The sequence below is a fragment of the Triturus cristatus genome, chromosome 10 (assembly GCF_964204655.1).
Source record: "Triturus cristatus chromosome 10, aTriCri1.1, whole genome shotgun sequence".
In the NCBI taxonomy this organism is placed as follows: domain Eukaryota; kingdom Metazoa; phylum Chordata; class Amphibia; order Caudata; family Salamandridae; genus Triturus; species Triturus cristatus.
In genome coordinates this window covers 608,588,870-608,608,281 of record NC_140593.1, presented here as the reverse complement: position 1 = coordinate 608,608,281, position 19,412 = coordinate 608,588,870, and the positions used below count along the sequence as shown (strand labels likewise).

The 19,412-nt window shown below is 42.8% G+C and overlaps 1 long non-coding RNA gene across 5 annotated transcripts in view; it reads right to left on the bottom strand.

The window, feature by feature from the left end:
* Window positions 1-15,564, bottom strand: part of LOC146789784 (uncharacterized) — a 40,450-nt gene extending 24,886 nt beyond the window's left edge. For 2 of the 5 annotated variants that reach the window (XR_014970168.1, XR_014970166.1), the window contains exons 1-5: window positions 15,477-15,564; window positions 15,205-15,330; window positions 14,996-15,109; window positions 14,654-14,781; window positions 7,487-7,577 (exon numbers count right to left, since the gene is read on the bottom strand). This is a non-coding gene — a long non-coding RNA (uncharacterized LOC146789784). Of the gene's footprint in view, window positions 1-7,486; window positions 7,578-14,042; window positions 14,782-14,995; window positions 15,110-15,204; window positions 15,331-15,476 lie in introns of those variants that run through there. The other 3 variants (XR_014970167.1, XR_014970165.1, XR_014970164.1) reach the window with 2 other exon arrangements.
* Between the last annotated feature and the right edge of the window lie 3,848 nt (window positions 15,565-19,412).

Below are 19,412 nucleotides of genomic sequence, written 5' to 3'. Positions count from 1 at the left end.
AATCATATGTTATTTTTAAATTCCTCGATTTTTGAGACAACCTGTTTTGGATTGGCTACGTCTAAAAAGTTAAATTCTCCCTTAATGCCAGATCTGGGTGCTTATCCCAATTGGGGTAATCATACAGATCTATCACTTGATATGTTGCAGACACAGGTTTCCAACACCTCCTTCAATATTTCTACATTGAATCCGAAGGGGTGGTTGGTGTGGCAAACAAGTTCGGACTCCTGTCAACATAGGTTTCTGGATTTAAAGCAGGGGTATACACAGGTTCGTGTGGACCCCCGTTTTGAATCTTCTCATACTGTAACTACCTATTCAGTAGGAAAGTTATGCCAGTCTTGGCTGCAACATTCCACTTTAGCGTCTGTTAAACTCCATTTAGTGCGATTAAATGACAAAATAGATTTGAATGATTTTGTTAAGGGTCCTGCTGTTGGCAGACCCAAACGATGGGTGTATGCTGTTTATAACGAAATTTGGAAGTTGTCCCAAATTGAGGCTGCTTCCAGATTATGTGCAATAGATCAAGCCAATGTGGAAAAAGTTTTGGCTGTTATAGATAATAGCATTAACACCCTGTCTTCCAGAATCTATGCTTTAGATAATATTGTTTCATCTGTGGTAGACATTGTGCAGGATGATTTGTCTGTATTGTATCATGGTCAGAATCAATTGCGGTCTATTATGCAGTTTGCATGGACATTGCAAACGTTGAAGGCAGGGAAAGTCCCTTGGGATTACATGAACATTTCATCTTTATTCCTTCCCTTTAATTTAACTGCGAAACAGCAATTCATGTCCATGAAAGATGCTGCATATTCATTGCTGCACATTGAAAAATTAGAACCTTTGCCTTTCTCTGTTGCTGAATTAAATTATGCCGTGTGGCTAGTACATGGGTTGATCACTTTACCGTTCCCCTTGTTCAAGTTTAGTTCGTGCATGAAACATTATGCTTTAGGCAGGTACGAACAGTTGGGTACTGCCTTCCTGCATGAAGTCTGGTCGCTCCCTTTCACATACAGGTGTGTAAGGGACGGCAAGGAGGTTTACTTGAAAGGTGAAGAGTGCACTTCCGCACCGGATCACTCTGTTGTGTGTAGGCACATTCAATTGCATGGTGCATGTAATGTCCATGCCCCTAATTTAGCTTGCGTCCTGAAAGGGATTCCGGTGCCTGTTATTACTCCATCTTTCACGCTGCTTGCTAATGGTAGTTATTTGCTGTTAAATAATGAAGCTTGCTGTGGGATGCTGGTAGGAATTCCCTACATCGTGACTGTATCACAGAGGGTAGTTTGCTGTAATAATGTTCTTTTCCCACCCCCGCATGGCCAGCTGTATGTATCCATATGGCCTTGAATTCCAACCTTGAAAGCAGAGTTCAACAAGATGAGCAGAATAAGAGCTCTATTGTCTCAGAAAGAAGTTGCTTCAACTTCGTCCCGGGAAACATTTGTCCTTCACGTAGCTAACACGCGCACTGAGGTGCAAGCGCTTTTGAATACTGATCTCCCACTCCATTTTGGGACCTTGATTAATACTATCTTTAATGCCTCATCCACAAGTGGCATAGCTCATTCTTTTTAAATCGTGGGCTCCGGCCTCGTGACCTCTTTTCAAACTATTTTTGGAGTGATCCCGGCCTTTTTTCATTCTATTTTTTCCAGCGTCTTCGGAGGTCTGCCTTTACTTTCTTGCCCTCGTGGCTGGAATACTATTGTTGATCTGTGCCTTGCGCTATGGATGCACAACTTGTGTGGCACGACAACATGTCCCGGCTGCACCATCTTCGTAACCAGATGATTGAATACTATGGCGCCTTACCGCTGGCGACTCTGAGCGCAGCCTATGGATTGTCCTTTCGGTTTGCCTACTTTACTTGTGTGCAGCCTGTCTTTCATTGCCTAGATTGTCCGTTCCAATGGGCTTTGGATTTGTGTCTGTCAAACTCGGTGTCTCCTGATCCGGATTATGTTCGGCTTATAAACCCCTTAGTGGCCCACGAGTTGGACTGTTCTGGTGTCGGGATTATGGCCTGTGCTGCAGCGCATGGAGTTCTTGGTAATTGGGACATCGGAGCGGCGGCGATTGACTTCTTGACGAACAGTTACCTTGAGGTGCACCCCCGGTTGTCCTCGCCAAGTGCTGGAGGCTCCGGTGGTTGAAGAACATGTCTGTTCTTTCCCCGTCCTGAACTGGATGGCAGATACTTTTGCGGAACGTTCCAATGATTTCCTCTTGGAAGCAGTAGCAACGTATTGTGCTTACACTTTGATGGATTGACTTTTGAACTTCCTTTCGGTCCTCAGTCCGTCATCGATTTTTAGTTAAATACATGTTTTTTTTCTCCCTACGTTTTAACTTTTTCCATGGATTTTTTTTTTTTTTTTATTACTTCTCTTCGAACTTTTTCTCTTCCCTTATATGGACTTATAGTTCATGCCCTTGGTTCCGTTCTATCGAACTTGATCTCTGCGTTCTTGCTAGTGCGCCCCTAGTGGTTAGTGGTCCGATCATGGGGGGGTGTAGTGATGATCGTTATCTACTTATGTACAACACTAAGTTAGCATAACCGCGTTAGATGTTAGAAAGCCATCTTACCGCTTTTGCTGCTTTTGCACCCGACACTGTAGTCACATGTTATTAGAATTGAGAAATGCTTACTCGACTTTGCTTCACATGAGAACTGTCTGTTGTTAACATCTTAAACAGTGAATAGCGACCTTGGTCTGTACACAGTGTAACAGAAACAGTCTGGATCGCTAGACGGTGCATGTTGTTGAGTTCAGGTTGATCGGCCCACTAGTTTAGCCATAACACGCACGCAGCTGCAAATACCTGAAAATCGAATGCTTTTAATATTGCAGTGTTGCATGTTTTTCAACACATTCGGAAGAAGAGCATTCCTAGGAGCAGAGCAGAGCTGATCCTGTGATGTGAATTCTCTGAACTGATCTATACGGTATGGGGTTCCCCTTCAAACCTAGAGACCTTTTATTAGTCTAATAATACTATTAGTGTGTTAGAGAAAGGAAGGTGGCCTAGAGCTACTGTCATTTTATTATGATTGCTCCTTTCATTTTCTATGGTATTGTAACTATGCTGATGGTTTTGATTTTAATCGTTTGTCTGCTAATGTTAGCCAAACTGCTGCATATTAGGATACGAGGTTTATAAAATAAACTCTTTAAACTTTTCCCGTGTCTGTTTATTCTGTTGTGGACTGGTACGAGAATAATTACGAAAAGGTGTTTCTGATTCCCACCATTCCTGAGAAATATACTAAGTCGCTTGTTCTGGGTTGTTTATACATTGGGACCGCCGAGCTAAATCTCGGATAACGAATGGAACACTAATGCTGGCCGGATAGGGGTTCTGGGTTCTGAGGTGAGTTTTTGGTACACCGCAATTCACTGAGGGCCTGGGTTCCTGCGCATAGTTCTGCGCATAAGCAGAATCCCTGTAACAGGTAAAGACTCGACAACTCGTGACAAAGGTACGATATGAAGACTTACATCACAAGTTACAGAGGAAGAACAAGTGGAAAGTCACAGGTCTATAATTAGCCCACAAGTGCAAATCACCACACAAGCGTAGCTTTCAGAATAAGAGGATTGTGAAAGCAAGTGGGTCACATCAACAAACAGGAGTGTGGGCACAGAATCAGCCCTAACCATGCAGTAAATCAAGAAACTGTAAAGACGCTGCTCTACAGTGTCAAACTCATATAGTACTCATCGCGTGGTGAAAGTCGGCAAGAGCGTATTCATTGAAGAAAGGAAACCAAATGCTGCAGACCATGTGCATCAAACATGTGCCACCCCAGTCACAAATAGAATGAGCAAATAATTACGGCACACAACCAGGTGCCATCTTAAAGTCAAGCACCCACAACAGCAGGAGCATACAACCAATTATTGTATGCCATTTTGAAACCACTGAGGTGGCCATTTTAAAACAAGGCGTTCCATTGACAATCATTGAAGATGCCATTTTGGATTAAAAAAAAACTCCATTTGGAAGCTCTGAAGTCAATATTTTAGGGACAGGCATTCCAAGCTACACTCAAACAAGGCCAGTTTGAAGCCAGTCACACTATGAAGTATCAGTGAAATGCTCTGTGGTAAGTAAAACACCACAATGCTGTACAAAACAGCAAAAAAAGAATTACTTCTGAGACAAAATCTAGGAAAATTCCCATCATATCTCCAGCCTCCAGACCAAAACCTTTATCTGCAGGAAACACCTTATATAATCATAGTACATTACTTAGCTTATAGTATATTCACATTAACCCAAGTGTGCATTCTTAATGTTGACCTAGCTGCTCAAAGCCTTTAGCTGTCAAACATAGTGTTGATTTTGAAATGATATTTTCTGTCTTGTTGCAGGTGCAAGAAAACCTATGTTAGTTAGAAGCATAACTCATTGTTCGCCTTTAGAAATGTTATAGCAGATAGGATTAATTAGAAGTTTGTTGTGGTTTACAACAGTGCATGGGATGAGAAAGAGCCTCCTATACCATACAGTCCAGACTGATGATACATTCAAGGTTGTGAAACTGTGTGCCCTCTTGTTCAATGATGGGAACAAGGGGAGTTTACCTGTTCCATGTAAATAGCTCAACCTCATTGGTCACAGTTTGGAGGAGTTGGTGGAGAGAATTTCGGGGGAGAATGAAATGTATTTAATTTTGTGTTTTAGAATAGTTGTGAGGAGATCAAGTCCTCACTTTGCTGAGGGAAGAACGTTTCCCTAACTCTGCTGGGATTCCATATTCCTGGCTCTTGAATTAGACTCTTGAACTGTTGTGCCTTTTCCTTACCCAGAACCTTCCTTTGAGTCACTACATACTGACACATTCTGCTGAGGATTTCCTGTTGCCATCATTAGTTGCCTTATGTAGTTTAGGGAAGTCCCTTAAAGGAACTGATACTTCCTCTGATTTACACATTTGTACCTTGTAATGATTTACACTGCCATCTATCTGTTATATGCTGGCGGATTGTTTAACTAAATTGGATTGATGCTTAACTGACAAATGATTTGCTAAATGAATAGTGCTTGTAACTTTGACTAATTTACTAGTAAACCTCAATGGTTTGGAAACCATCCTCTCTGTCATTTGGAGCCAAATGGGTTTCGCTGTAATTTTACTAATTACACTGATGTTAGCTCCCATAATGGGCATTCAGCTGATCTCTAAATGTCCATACGACCAGAGCCATCTATTTGACCACCACACTAGAGCTCAAGGTAAAGGAAATTGCACTGTATCACACCTTTGAACTATGGTACAAAGGTGCATGTGAGGTGCTAGACAGCTTGAAAGAGCACCAACGTTCAGGTAGAGTGCTTGAGCACGACAGTTTAGCAGATTTAGTGCTCCCTTTCTGTCTCCTCGTAGTGCAACACAGTGCAGCAACGTTTGTTGCTGTGCTGCCTTGCACTAGAAATTAGTAAAGCTCGACCTAAGATTTTACACTCCATACAGTCTGACAACTGCCTCCTTGTTATACACTTTGCTACTCTCTTAATCACTGTTTATTAATATAATTGCATTGACACATTGTGCATAGAACACATAGGCCCCAGTTTCTGAGTGTTTTACAGTGTTCAGAAAATTGTGTACTTAACACTATAGACCCTCTCCTGGTAGCAACACTTGAAAATCTGCATGCCTGGTATAATTAAGAAATTTGGCAGAAAAAGCTCTTGTGGTGGCACCGCAGAAAGACCTAGCTTCCCATTGTTTTCTATACTTTATACTTTGACCATGTCTTTCTGCTTTTTTTAGTTTGTGCTCCTTGGCCCATTTTTCCATAAAATTCAATATGGCATCCCCAGAAGTCCTCTCTTGCAGCTCCTTGATGTGGATGCTGTACCTCAAAACTTCCTCTGATACTCTATTCCTTTCTAGAGAGACTTCCATCTCTCTAGAAACCACAGTAACAGTTGTTTGTTCAACTGCAGTCTCTTCTGCTTCAAAGCTATTGCTTCACACAGTGCGACGTTCATAGTTGGTGCGCTTGTACACAGATGTATGTGTCATGTCTATGACAGAAGCGGCACGTCCCCGATCTTCCCATGCCTGGGTAAGTATTTCTTGTTTCCTTTTTTCAAGCACAACAGTATAAATCCGCCTGCTTCTTTAACTTCCACAGCATCACTGGGGATCAGGGCACAGGCCTTAACATCCACCTTGGGTTTTAGCCCGGGATCTGTGCACAACACCCAGTCGGTTTCAGCCACTTTCTAATCTGGATGCAAACATTTGATTCAAACACAACCTAGATCAACAAGATGAGAGCACTTCGGAAATGAACTCTGGAATTAACCTTTTGGTCCTTGGTTACACTCAAGCTGAGGAACTGCTGGTTTGTAACGATAACTACAAGGATGTTCTTGGACCTACTAAAACTATCTCAAATCCTTTGACTCAGAATCTTGCTGCCGTAACGCCTTGTATGGAACCTCTTAGTTTGTCCCAAAGTGACAATGGGATGAGAATGAGCAGTGTTGGCATGAAACCCAATGACACCTTAGCCTTTATCGCTTGGAATGTGGCGGGTCTTCGCTCAAAGATATGTGATCCTAATTGGCTGTCTTTTATAGATCCTTTTGATTTCATTTGTAGCCAAGAAAAACTGGCCTTTGACAATGTGATAATAGATGGGTCAGATCCTTTTGTTCTCTAGCAGTCCCATCTAATGCGGGCATGGGTAAGGGAGGCTTGGCTGTCCTTGTTTCAGCATTCCTGCCACAGCTCACCTCTCTTGACTATCACAATATATCGGCATGACTCATATTATTCCTCCTGACACTTATGAATGAACAAACATCTTGTACCCTGACTTTTGGCCATATTACATGCTGTTGGTAATAGGTAGCTGCAACTTGTGTTACCCAGTTTGTTCGAGAAGGCTTAATAGCTTGTACAAATGTTTTACCATGAACATGCAAGGTCAGGTTTCAGGTACCACAGAAACATCCAAAAAATCCATCAGAATCAACATTAAGCAACTGGCATAGATAACCTCAAAGTGAACCTTCTTGAAGACAGCCCTCATCAAATGAATCCCCTGCACCTGTTCCTTGCTATAAGCCATTAAAACGTGACCTTTGTGTACATTCTAAAACACCTTCTAGGAGAGAGCTTCATCAAATTAATCCCCTGCACCTGTTCCTTCCTATAAGCAAATAGAACGTGACCTTTGTGAACATTCTGAAGCACCTTCTAGAAGACAGCCTCATCAAATTAATTATCTGCACCTGTTCCTTGCTATAAGCATTAGAATGCGACATTAGGGAACATGTTGAAGCACCTTCGTGAAGGCAGCCACATCAAGTTAATTATCTGCACCTGTTCCTAGTTACAAACAATTAGAGTGTGACCTTCATGAATGCTCTAAAGCAGTCTTATTTAAAGACCATCCACACTCCTCCCCTTCGCTTAGCCTCTTTGCCTGCCACTTACCTGTTTCTGCTTCGGGGACTCTGTCTTGCCAGCTCCCTTCTTCCTTCCACTTCGACCTTACCACAAAAGACGTCCCACATCAGTCTTAAACCTGGATGGAAAAACAAGAAGAAAAGGAGAGACGCATTAACAGACTTGATTTTGCTACACGCTGAGCATGATTGCAGACAAGGTAACCAGTGTTTTTGTTCAACTTGTACATTCTGTTGGCAGGGCTCTGCCAGAAAGGGCTTGGGTGAAGCTAACCCCGTCCAAATTAGCTTGTGATTTTGATGCTGGACTCATACTCACTACAGTTTCGAAACTTTGTTGAAGGAACCTCTATGGACTATCTAAAAACATCTGACAACAAAATTAAAGGTTGGTTGAGATATAAAAAGCTTTCGTGAGGTGATACCTTAAAAGATATAGCTAATACTAGACGAAAGCCTTATTATTTGTTTGTTTATAGATAACATATCTGCCGGTACCATTAATCAGACTGGTGTGAATGCCTACTGCAGTGTTGCGGTTGAGTAGGCAAGCCACAGCATCTTTTTGTCTCCTTCTGTAAACCGAGGTCAAGTCTCGCGTGGATTTGGGAACTAGCGTCGCCTCGCCTTTGGAATAACCTGGGATCCACGTAGGTGGTTTATGACACCTTATATCAACTAGGCTCAAAAATCTATCTGTTATAGAGATAATCTTATGTCCATATTATCAGATCCTGAAGCTTTTCCTTACTACAGAGCTTAGTGTCCTCCTGTTAGAACTGGGGGTCTCTAGTTGGCAATGGAATTCACCTTTGTCCAAATAGGGACCCTTGCTTCTAAGTCAGGATAAGGGGATTACACTCCTAGATAACCCCTGCTCACCCCCTTAGTAGCTTGGCACGAGCAGACAGGCCTATCTCAGAGGCAGTGTGTTAAGCATTTGTGAACACATACAGTAATACAGTGAAAACACTAAAGATGGACACCACACAGGTTTTATAAAAATAAGTATGCTTTATATAGACTTAACACAAGACCACAAACGACAAAAATCCACAATACTGTACTTAAGATTGACTTAAAGATGGTAAAAGTTAGGGGCAGCTGTACACGGACGTTGGTGGCCCTGGGGGGGCAGCGCGGGGGCGTGCATGATGCATGGGGAGAGCGGGATGGATAGAAGGGGGAGAGTAAGACTAGTTGGAGGAAGTGCGATCATTGGGTGTTGGGGGGAGGGGGGGAGATGCGAAGGGGGGTGGAGGGTTTTTTTTTTTTTTGAATATACAATTGTCTATTGCCTGTATGTACATGTATGAAGGATGTGGCAGACGTCTATGGGTTACAGAGCTCTGCATGGCGATGGCTAAATTGACACAATAAAATTTGTTTTCAAGAAAAAAAAAGATGGTAAAAGTTACTTAGTTCAAGTTGATGATAAATGCGACACAGTTCTCACAAAATTACCTGGATGCGTAACGCAAAATAAACAAAAGGCTCGCAGAGGGAGATGCGTTGGTTCCATGCTCCGGGGGAGATGATGCGTCGCACCTCAATGCTTGCGCAGAGTAGGGGATGCATCGTGATCCTTACCGGTGCGGGGGTGATGCGTAGGTTCTCGGCCTGCGTCCCGGTTGCAATGCGCAAGATGGCGGCTCGATGCGATGCAACAATCCTGGTGCGATGCGAGAAGATGGCACCCTTGATGCGACGATGCGACGGCGATGCGTTCACGTCTTGGCAGCCTGGCGACGACTCTGTACTTTGGAGCTGGGACGGGCCCTGCAACACGCTTCTCCGGCGATGCGATGGCGACCCTCTCGATGGCGTCACGCTTCTCCGGTGATGCGACAGCAGACAGCTTCGACGAAGACACGCTTCCTGGGAGATGCGGCAGCGGCACGCTTCTCCGGCGATGCGACGACTACAGCTGCGGCGGCGACAAGCTTCTTCACGTTGCGTTGCGCTACCAGCTTCCAGCGACACGCAGGCTTCTGCAGATAGAATTTCCAGCAAGGAAATTCAGAGGGGAGCTGGTGGTGAAGTCTTTTGTCCCTGAGACTTCAGCAGGGGGCAAGCACAAGTTCAAGCCCTTGGAGAAATATTCTGTAAGATGATGAAAGTCCTTTGAAAAGTTCCTTCTCCTTTCCTTGGCAATGAAGACACCACTGGAGGCCAACCCAGCAAACTGCACACTGGCAGAGGGGCAGTCCAAACTCCTGCAGCTTCCTTGGTTCTTATCCTTGGCAAAAGGTTCGTCTTGTTCCCAGAAGTGATCTAAAGTTCTTGGGTCTGGGTCCCAATATTTATACCCCAAAATCGTTTGTTCTCTGAAGGCAGAGAGGCCTCTGCCTAGTCCAAACCAGTTCTTGAGCACTTTGTTTACAGGACTCCTTATTTCCTTTCACAGTGCAGGGCAGAAACATCAGACGCCCCACAGGAGGTGGAGCCAGCATTGTGGAGGGAAAGCACAGCCCTGGAGCACTTTGTTGACATGATTCCGTCTCTTCTTTCACAGTGCAGGGCAGAGAAATCAGCCGCATCCCAGGAGGTGGAGCCAGCATTGTGGAGGGAAGGCCCAGCCCTATTCAGGTCCCAGGTGCAACTCCTTCCTCCCATCTAGATGCAAATTTCCCTATTCACTACTGGGCTGACTCATTCTGTCTCCTGGAATCCCCCAAAACTGTCACTCAAACTCCAGACAAGGAATACACAACCTAGCAGAGGCAGGCTTTGGATAGTTAGACAAGAAAATATTTACTTTCTAAAAATGGTATTTTCAAACACAGAATGTTAAAACCAACTTTTCTAAAAGATGTATTTTATCATTCTGAGTTCAGGCATACTAAATTCGAATTTCTACCACGTTCCCTGAGTCAGTTAGGATTATAAGATGTAATAATCTAACTGCCCATTCTGGCCTATGGAGAATAGGTAGCCTTGCAATAGTGAAAAACGAAAATGGCTGTAATCACTATTAGGACATGCTACACACACCAGGGCATGTCCTACCTTATACTTACAATGCACCCTGCCCTTGGGCCTACCATAGGGGTGTCTGATATGAAGAAAAGGGAAAGTTTAGGGACTGGCAAGTAGGTGCACTGGCCAAGTCGACATGGCAGTACTAGACTGCACCTAGGCTCTGCAATGGCAGGCCTGAGACACACTTTACAAGCTGCGTCTGTGGGTGGCACAACCAGTGCTGCAAGCCCACCTGCAGCATTTGATTTACAAGCCCTGTGCACACATGGTGCACTGTACTACGGTCTGACAAGTAAATCAAATAACCCAATCATGGAGTCACTAATCAATACATCAATTTTACATAGGGAGCACTTGCACTGTGGCACTGAATAGCAGTGGCACAGTGCCCAGAGCATATAACCAGCAAAAACATATAAAAAACAGAGGAGGCAAACCGACAAAATGGAAGGGAGACTCGCCCCAATGATGCCAGGTCGAACACCTCCTAGTACAGTTTTACTACAATTTTTACACTTCTCAACAGGTGAATATTGTTGAGGATCTGGGGTCTGCTATCCTATGCCTAATAGGTAAAGAGTGCAGTGGTCTTTCCATAATATGGGCAGGTGATTTTGATATTGCTAAATGTACCTTCTGTCAGAACCCCACAAGTCTTACCTCGTATACTCGTGGAGCTATCTCGCAGGGACGACGGGAGCAACCTCCACCGTCCCCCTCCCTACCCGATCAGAGGTGAATATACTGATCAAGGCAAGGATGGGACCAGGGGAAGGAGTCTAATGGTGTTGGGAAGGGACGTCGTCTGTGAAAACCTGGTGAAGAGTCTCACCAGACAGAGGGCACTCTCCTGGGTATCGCCAGCTAGATAAGAGAATAACCAATTGGTTAGTGCGTCTGCCCACCCTTCTTCCCTGGTCATACACATACAGCAATCACACCAGTACTAAGGGTGTTGTTTTTAGGGTTTGTATAGTCACCTGGAAATGAAGGCTTGCACTCCGTTAGGAAATCTCCAAGGGGGAGGAAGTACGACAGGAAGGCAGGTAGGGCACGCTCCAGTTCCTGCAGCTCTAGAAGTGGGTGACACCAACGCTCCCAGTGAAAAAAATGCCATGCTCACCCGCGTGGTAGTAGGGCAAAAGTGAAAAAACAAGCAAGGGGCGCTCCTGCGCTGTGAAAAAGAACAAGGAAACCGCGACCCCGCTTCCCTGTGCGTGTCGCGAGGGGCAGTGAAAATAAGCACTCCTGCGCCGTGAACAAGATCAAGGCTACCGCGACCACGCTTCCCTGTGCGTGTCACGAGGGGTAGTGAAAATAGGCGCTCCTGCGCCGTGAACAAGATCAAGGTTACCGCGACCACCCTTCCCTGTGCGTGTCATGAGTCGGCACACAGCAACGTGCTCCTGTGGAGATTGTCGGCAAAGAAGACGCTTCCCTGTGCGTGTCTTAGAAGGAGAAGTTCTCGGGAGGGGCTGGCAGGTAAATCCAGAGATCCGTTGAAGGCAGCAGGCATCTGGCATGAATCAGTACTAGAAGCACCGATTGGTTTGAGCTCCGCGGCTGTATGCAGTCTCACCCGGTAGTGCTTCTCACTGACCTGGTGCACTTCCTGGTCGGAGTGCTAAACCGCTAACCTGTCCTGCAGTGTTGCACTCTACATACGGTCCGGAACCCACCACGCATTCCACTAATCCCCCCGGGCGGAACCATGACACCTTCGGTGGCAGCCGGGTGTGTGGGATAGTAGACGGCCAGGATGTTAAGGTGGCACACTTTCACTATTCCCCTTATGGAGAAGCATTGACAAGGATATTGCTGATGAATAACATGCACTTTACATCTGAAATCTCTGGTCATCCTGATGACTACACACCAACTTATGTGGGAAGGGGGAGAGGAGTGCTATTGATCACATTCTAGTATCTACTACCTTGATTCCTTTTTTAAGTATATATGAGATCTTGTCTGTCTTCTTCCATTAGTGATCATCGTCCAATTAGCCTAATTTTTTTAGTTTCCTTTTACACTCTACCTGCTTTCCAGACAGACTGCACCCTTAACCTTCTTGTAAAACCAAGGGATCCGTAGAAACTGTAAAAAGGTAGATCCCCGAGAATTCATTCCGAACTGGTCTTGTCTAGTCTTGATGAGTTTATGCATTGCTTATCTGAAAGCATAGATGTTAGGATAATTCGAGAGAATTTTGAGAGAATCTGCACTTCTATTGTGGGTCTGTTAAATGAGGTTAAACCTTTAAAAAAACATCCAGTATACTCATAGTTTAATAAAGACTGCACTAGAGCTCTCAAACGCCTGAAAGAAGTAACTAATAAAGTGGTCCGTGATGCTGTGGAAGTTAGAGAAGCGAGGTGTAATTATACAGTTGTGCTTGAAAAAAAAAAACAAGATACGCACCCAGGCATATGAAGATCTGGAACGTGCCGTTTCTGTCAAAGACAACAAGGCTTTCTGGGAGATAGTAGAACATCCTTCTTTAGCTGTAAAACCTCCTCAGGAACTAACTGTCTTATTTTAGAGCAAGATTGGGTTTGACACTTTTTGAAAATATTTACGACTAAGTTAGATGAAGTGTCTCATGTGGACGCACTTGATGCTGCTTTTAATTGTGAGGACCTGGTGACTCTCAGTAATTCAACTACAGTTGGGGAAGCCTGAAAAGCTATTGCCAGCTCAGCTTCAGGGAAAGCTTTTGGCCAAGACGGGGTTCCTGTAGAGCTTTTTAAGTATGATCTAGACCTCTGGGCTCCATTGTTAACAAATGTCTTTAGGGCACTGGTTATTAGAGGCTCAGTTGATTCCTGGAAGGAATCAGTGACAATTCCCATTTATAAGAAGGGGGATAAAAATGACCCGTCAAACTACCAGCCCATCTCGCTTATCGATTCTTCTGCAAAACTCTTTGGGGGAGGGCTCTGGTGAAACTGCAAGCCTTGGCTTTACAGAGGTCCAATACGGGTTCCAACCAGGTTTAGCACCTCAGAACAAGAACTTAATGTGTCCCTTATATTAAATAAGTATGTCAAGGCCAGGAGAGGTGCCATGCATAGGCCTTTATGGACCTCTCCTCGGCCTTTGATTTAGCTGACAGAGATAAACTTTGGTAGATTATGGGGCGAGGTGGGGTTGATCCCCCCATTTTTATTGTTTTGAGAAGGTTACATCATGACACTTCCATGAGGGTTTGTTTTACATAAGACGGGGATTTGATGTCTCCGATTCCAGTTACTTGGGGGTTCAGAATAAGGGCCCCCTTTTAATTTATATTTTATATTAATTCACTAGATGCATTCTTAAGGGGCACAACCATTGATATCCCCAAAGTGGGTAACAGTCTGGTTCCGTACTTCTTTATGCGGATGACACTGTGCTTTTATCGCACACCACTAATGGGCTTCACATTTTGCTGGATTGGTTCAATACCTTTATGGGTGATCTGAAGCTTAAGGTCAATCATAAGAAATCCTACATTTTGACTAATGGCCCCAAAAACACCCGCTTTAGAAAGTTTTTGTGGGTGGTATGTCAATAATGAAAACATCAACCTTTAGCTATTTGGGGATTTTATTTTCGGCGAATCTGACTTGGGACAGACTTGTGAATCAGAGTTCACAACCTACTGAAGCAGCATGCAAGGCTCTCTATAGAACTAGTATCAACTAGCAATCCCTTGAATCCAATAACATTGATTTACAATTACATTCAAACACTCTATTTAAAAAGCCATTGACATTTATTATGTATAAAACATGTATTACATCATATTTAAAAACACAGAACCTGTAATAGTCCCTTCTTTGCACTGATCTAGACAATAAATTTTTCCTTTTGGTGACAAACGAGGAAACAAATTGGGAATATACAGGGAAGACCCTAAAACAAAGCTTAACCTCTTCTGTGCCCATGACGAGATAGTCTCGTCATGGAGCACGGTTGCGCTGTGCCCATGACGAGACTATCTCGTCATGAACCCCACCCACTAATGCAACGCCAGGCACAGGAGGGGGAAAGGGCGTGGCACTGAAGGGGTTAAATTCTTGCACAATAATCAAACAAACAAAAATACCCCGTTATGAACCCGCATAACCGAGAAAACACAACATGAAAAGACAGTACACTTTGTCATATATTGCACATCCACTTGAACACTACGATTGTACCCCTTATGAGATATTAATACATTCATCTTTACAGGTAGGTACCCGTTCCTTGTGCTTTTTCTATGCGTCGACGCGTTTCGATGGGCTTGTTTTTATGCCGCTATCTTTGTCAAGACCATTGTTGAGGGTTTTCTCAAACTCAATGTTCAATATTTCAATCCTGTATTGAGATAAATATATCAATCAGTTATCCAATTTCGACCTTATTTCCTTCTCCTCTTCCCTATCATCAATTCCAGGTACCCCTGATTTTCATGTAAACCTGCCAGTTTAATGTTAAAACATACTTTGATGTGTATGTTTCACTCTTATCCACCTACATTTTTATGTTTAGATCTGGGTGGCTCATGTTATCTTTATACCAGGGTTCTCACCTTCTTAAACTTCCACTTTTTTCTTTTCCTTGGTTCAGTCTACTAAAAATATATAGTCGCTCTTCCTTTTGATTATGGTGAGCCGTCCAAACTTTCTGCGTGGTTTTCTGTAATCTACAAAACATGTATATTTACAGTCGTGTCCATTCTAAATTCGCCACTCCCGACTTCACCCATTTGACCATACGACTTTCTCACTAGTTGCCTACCTTAAAGTTGATGCTGGTGCTATTCACGCCTTCTTTAATTCTAATTTTTATGTGTTACGCACCGGACATAGGGGAAAAGAATTCCGGGTCTACAGCGATCCTCCCTGTTCCATAAACCACCTTCTCCTAGAACGAGAGGATTAGAAAATTGCCCCTTAAGTCATTGCTGTTTATTGCTCACCCAGCGTACGTCTAATAAGACGTGCTCTTAAATAAATCTAAAGCGGTAGACGAAATTCCCGACCCACTATTATGCCTCGTATTTGTCTTACCTGTGGCGTGCAGGCAATTTCGTTAATGCGGAAATGTTTTCTCGTTGTTTGTTCCGCTGCTCTCTATCGCGTACTGCTATTTGACCTCACTAACTTAATTACCGATTGGTCCTAATTTACACGTGACCAACTACGGGCTAGTGTTATCGCGTTTCTTGTCAATCCCTATCTTTATGTACTAATTCTAAATTCCTTAAGTCATACAGTTTCGGGAAACATCGCTATTGGAGTTATTCTATAAAAGCAATTTATTTCATATGTTTATTGAAATTCCAACTTTTGGCTTACTCATCACGAGTTCACTGATTCATATCCTTGCTTCTCGCATTTGTTTTTTTCATTTTGTCGATTACGTCTAAAACTTTATTGTGCACTCATAGGCTCAACTGAATTAGTAATCTTATCCAATTGTCCAAATATTAACCCAATTTTTTATGTATATTTATTGTCTCAGATCATTATGTTTGGTATTGACCTTGTAATGGATATTAACCTTAACCACAATATTTTTAAACGATATCGCAAAGGCTGCAACATACCTACTATTCTTGATTTAAAATTGCTGTAACAACATCATATATTTTTTTCTCAAATACCCACTCCTAATTGTTATAGAACTAAATCATATGAGTCAATGCGGTCCTAGGACTGGTTTATAACACAGAGTTCAATTTTATTAGAGTGCTAGAGAAGCAACCACATATCCCCTGCTCATAAATATAAGTTGTACCCTTACCGTTATGTCTTTTATACCTAAGACTGCTCCTAAGTATAATAAGACTCTCTCACATAGCTCACGCAGTTTATTATAGTAATCGATACCACCTCTCTACATATTTAAGGGGTGCTCGAAGGCTCCCTGAATCCCATGCTCTAAAATGCACGTTACTAATATCTCCATATCTTTTTTTATATACATGAAACCTGTCCTCAATTTAAGCTCGCATATAGCTACTGTGGCATATTTATTATCTAGTGATGATGCTCATCCAATCTTCCTTAGAGTTTAGTTCCCTGTCAACTGTATTTAACTGGCACATAAACCATTGCTCCCGTTGTTTCCTTTTAGCATTCAAGTCGCCCCCTCTCCTATTTATTGTCACCTTTTCCAGTATGAACCATTGAAATTGATCACAGTCATGTTTCAATTGTTCATAATGGTCTGTGAGCGGAGCATTTGCTTTATTATTCCTGATTGCAGACTTGTGCTCCAACAGGCGAATGCGGAGTTCTCTGCTTGTCTCCCCTACGTATCCTAATCCACAAGGACAGATCAGGAGATAGATTACATTTTTGCTGCAACAGTTATTCAGAACTGCCAAAAAAAGTGGGACATAAACCCCTGAATGAATTAGTGATGCTATGTAAAAGTAAGTGTCTGTCACTGATTACGTATGGAGTGGGACTATGGAGCTATGCCCTGGTGTTGTCCTTACAGACTGTAGAAAACACATTTCTGCCCAAACTCCAGATATCCATTATGAGCCTAATTACGCACAATGAAATGGGGCATGGTTTCCTGGAAGATGCGGTGAGGCTAGCTCCTATTATGCTATGGGTCAAATATGGCTGTCTCCGGATCTGAACTTTTCGTGTGACATTGTTGAAGTTTGTTTAAAACAGAGTAATGCACAGGCCATTCCATGGTTAAACTATTGTATCTTTGCAAGAATTGGGGCAGGCAACTCTGTGGGCAAAAACAGGATACTTTAGTATTCTTACTAAGGCGCAGATTAGGTTAAAATTCTTAGAATGCAAGGAAAAGCTAAGTATGTAGACAGCTATTGACATGAAAACAGTCCAACAGTATATAGATCTTTCTACATGTATTGGCATGGAACCGTATCTTTTGTGAATTAGAACTCCCCAACACAGATTTTATCTTTCACATTTTCGTATAAATATAACTAATTATCTAGGGGCATTCCCAACCACAGGTTCTTTGTTTGCCTTCTTGCCACCTAGTCATTGTTACAGGATTTTCCGCCAAACTGCCAAGCACTTTGGTATTCTGACCACTCTATGCAGTCTAAAGATCCCATTTCTTATGGCCAATCCTTAAGAGAGGTCTTTTAACTTGCATCTTGTAAGTCTGACTTTCTTGCAGCGTTTAGAGTCCCCTTAGATTTGTTCTGCTATTTTAAATTTTAGACCTTGAGCTTGAGAAGAAGGTATCCATCATGAAGCTAAATTGGTGATGTGATGTTTCAGGATTTGTTCTGATTAGATATTTAAATGTACTTTTTCTGTCCTTATTTATACACTGCTGAACCGGAGAAATATATATGATTTATTAATCTAAACTGACAATGTGAGGTTTTATGATTTTACATGATACTTAATAGTACTTTTACGTTTTTAAACTCGGTTGTATATCAATTGTTCTCCCTTTATGAGCTTTTATGGTTGTATACCGACCGAATAAACTATTATGAGTGATTAATTGGTATGTGTCCTGTAATATTATTCCATAATGCTTGGCTATCACTTACCATCCTGCCTTCTCTGTGTGCCTAAAATGAATCCACTTTCCACTGCATGCTGCTACCTCAACTAGTACTTACTGCTATTCTCTGTCTACACCGGAGGGAGCACAATTAAGAGAAGAGGCTTCTGAATTTGTTAACTATGCCCAAGTGGAAGGCTGTTGGCACAATGGACAATTGGTCTGTTTATGGTCTGCCCTATCTTTGATGCATTACTTCCCACTTGAAGAGGCAAGTACTTCAAGATGGTCCATTTCTCTGGAAGGGTGATGCAACCTACAAGTTCCTATGCAGCCTCTGGTTTTGACATTAATAGGGTATATCTACCCTTTTTTATTTACTATGTCTTACCCACTTTCTGCAAATTTATTATTTGTTGCAAGTGATCATTCTGTGAGTGTTCGTCTGTGGTTCTTAGGCGCAGCCCAGGGCAGTATGGACTTTCTATGTCAGTCCCAATTTTAAACACTGATAGCTTCTGTTTTTCAGCTTTGGTATGCTGGGCAATTCATTCCCAGTTCTTGTACCCAAGGAGAGTTCAAGCTCCCAAGGTCAGTTAATCTGCTTTCCAGTGCAAATCACCCTTAGTCTTGAACATCAGTGTTGTGCCTTTGGATGACTCTTACCTGCAGTATATAACCCGTACTTTTATGCCCAGAGTATGGGCTGGTAGAATGGAAATGAGATGCTTCTTTCAACATAGATAGACATGCACTCAGATCATTTGTATATATACCTTGATACATGCATTAAATGTGCATTTCCTCAATATTCATGTAGGAAACAGAGGTGAGTATTAAGCTGTCTTGTATGCCATTTAAAGCAATAGCAGCTAGCTTTAAAAAAGTAAATTAGGAAACTGAGAAAACTTTCACAGAACAACAATTCCTGGCAAGCTTAGTGTTGGAAATGGACCTGTCTGTAGGGTCACCCCCCCCCCCCGAGTTTTGCTTTCCTCCACCCCTTTTTGCTGAATTTATTTTTGTTGGCCTCAGGTCTCATTGCTCTTTACCACTACCAACAAGTCCTAAGGTGCTTGTTCCCACTCCCCTAAACATGGTTTGACCTGTTTGGATATTTAATTGACTTGTAATTCCCCTGTAGAGTGATATAACATGTACCTAGGGCCTGTAAATTAAATGCTCCTATTGTACTACCGACCTAGGTGGCACTCTAAACACTTGTTCCAGGCCTGCCATTACAGCCTGAATACAGTGTTACACTGCCACGTAAACTTGCCATTAACAATCCCTTGCTGAACCTTAAACTCACATTTCATTACATATAAGTAACCCCTAGGGTAGGCCCTATGTAGCCCATAGGAAAGAGTGCTATGTAAAAGGTAGGACATGTGCGTTTAAGTTTTACATGTCCTGGTAGTAAAAAACTCCCAAATTTGTTTTTCACTACTGTGAGGCCTACCCCTCTCATAGGATAACATTGGGGATTC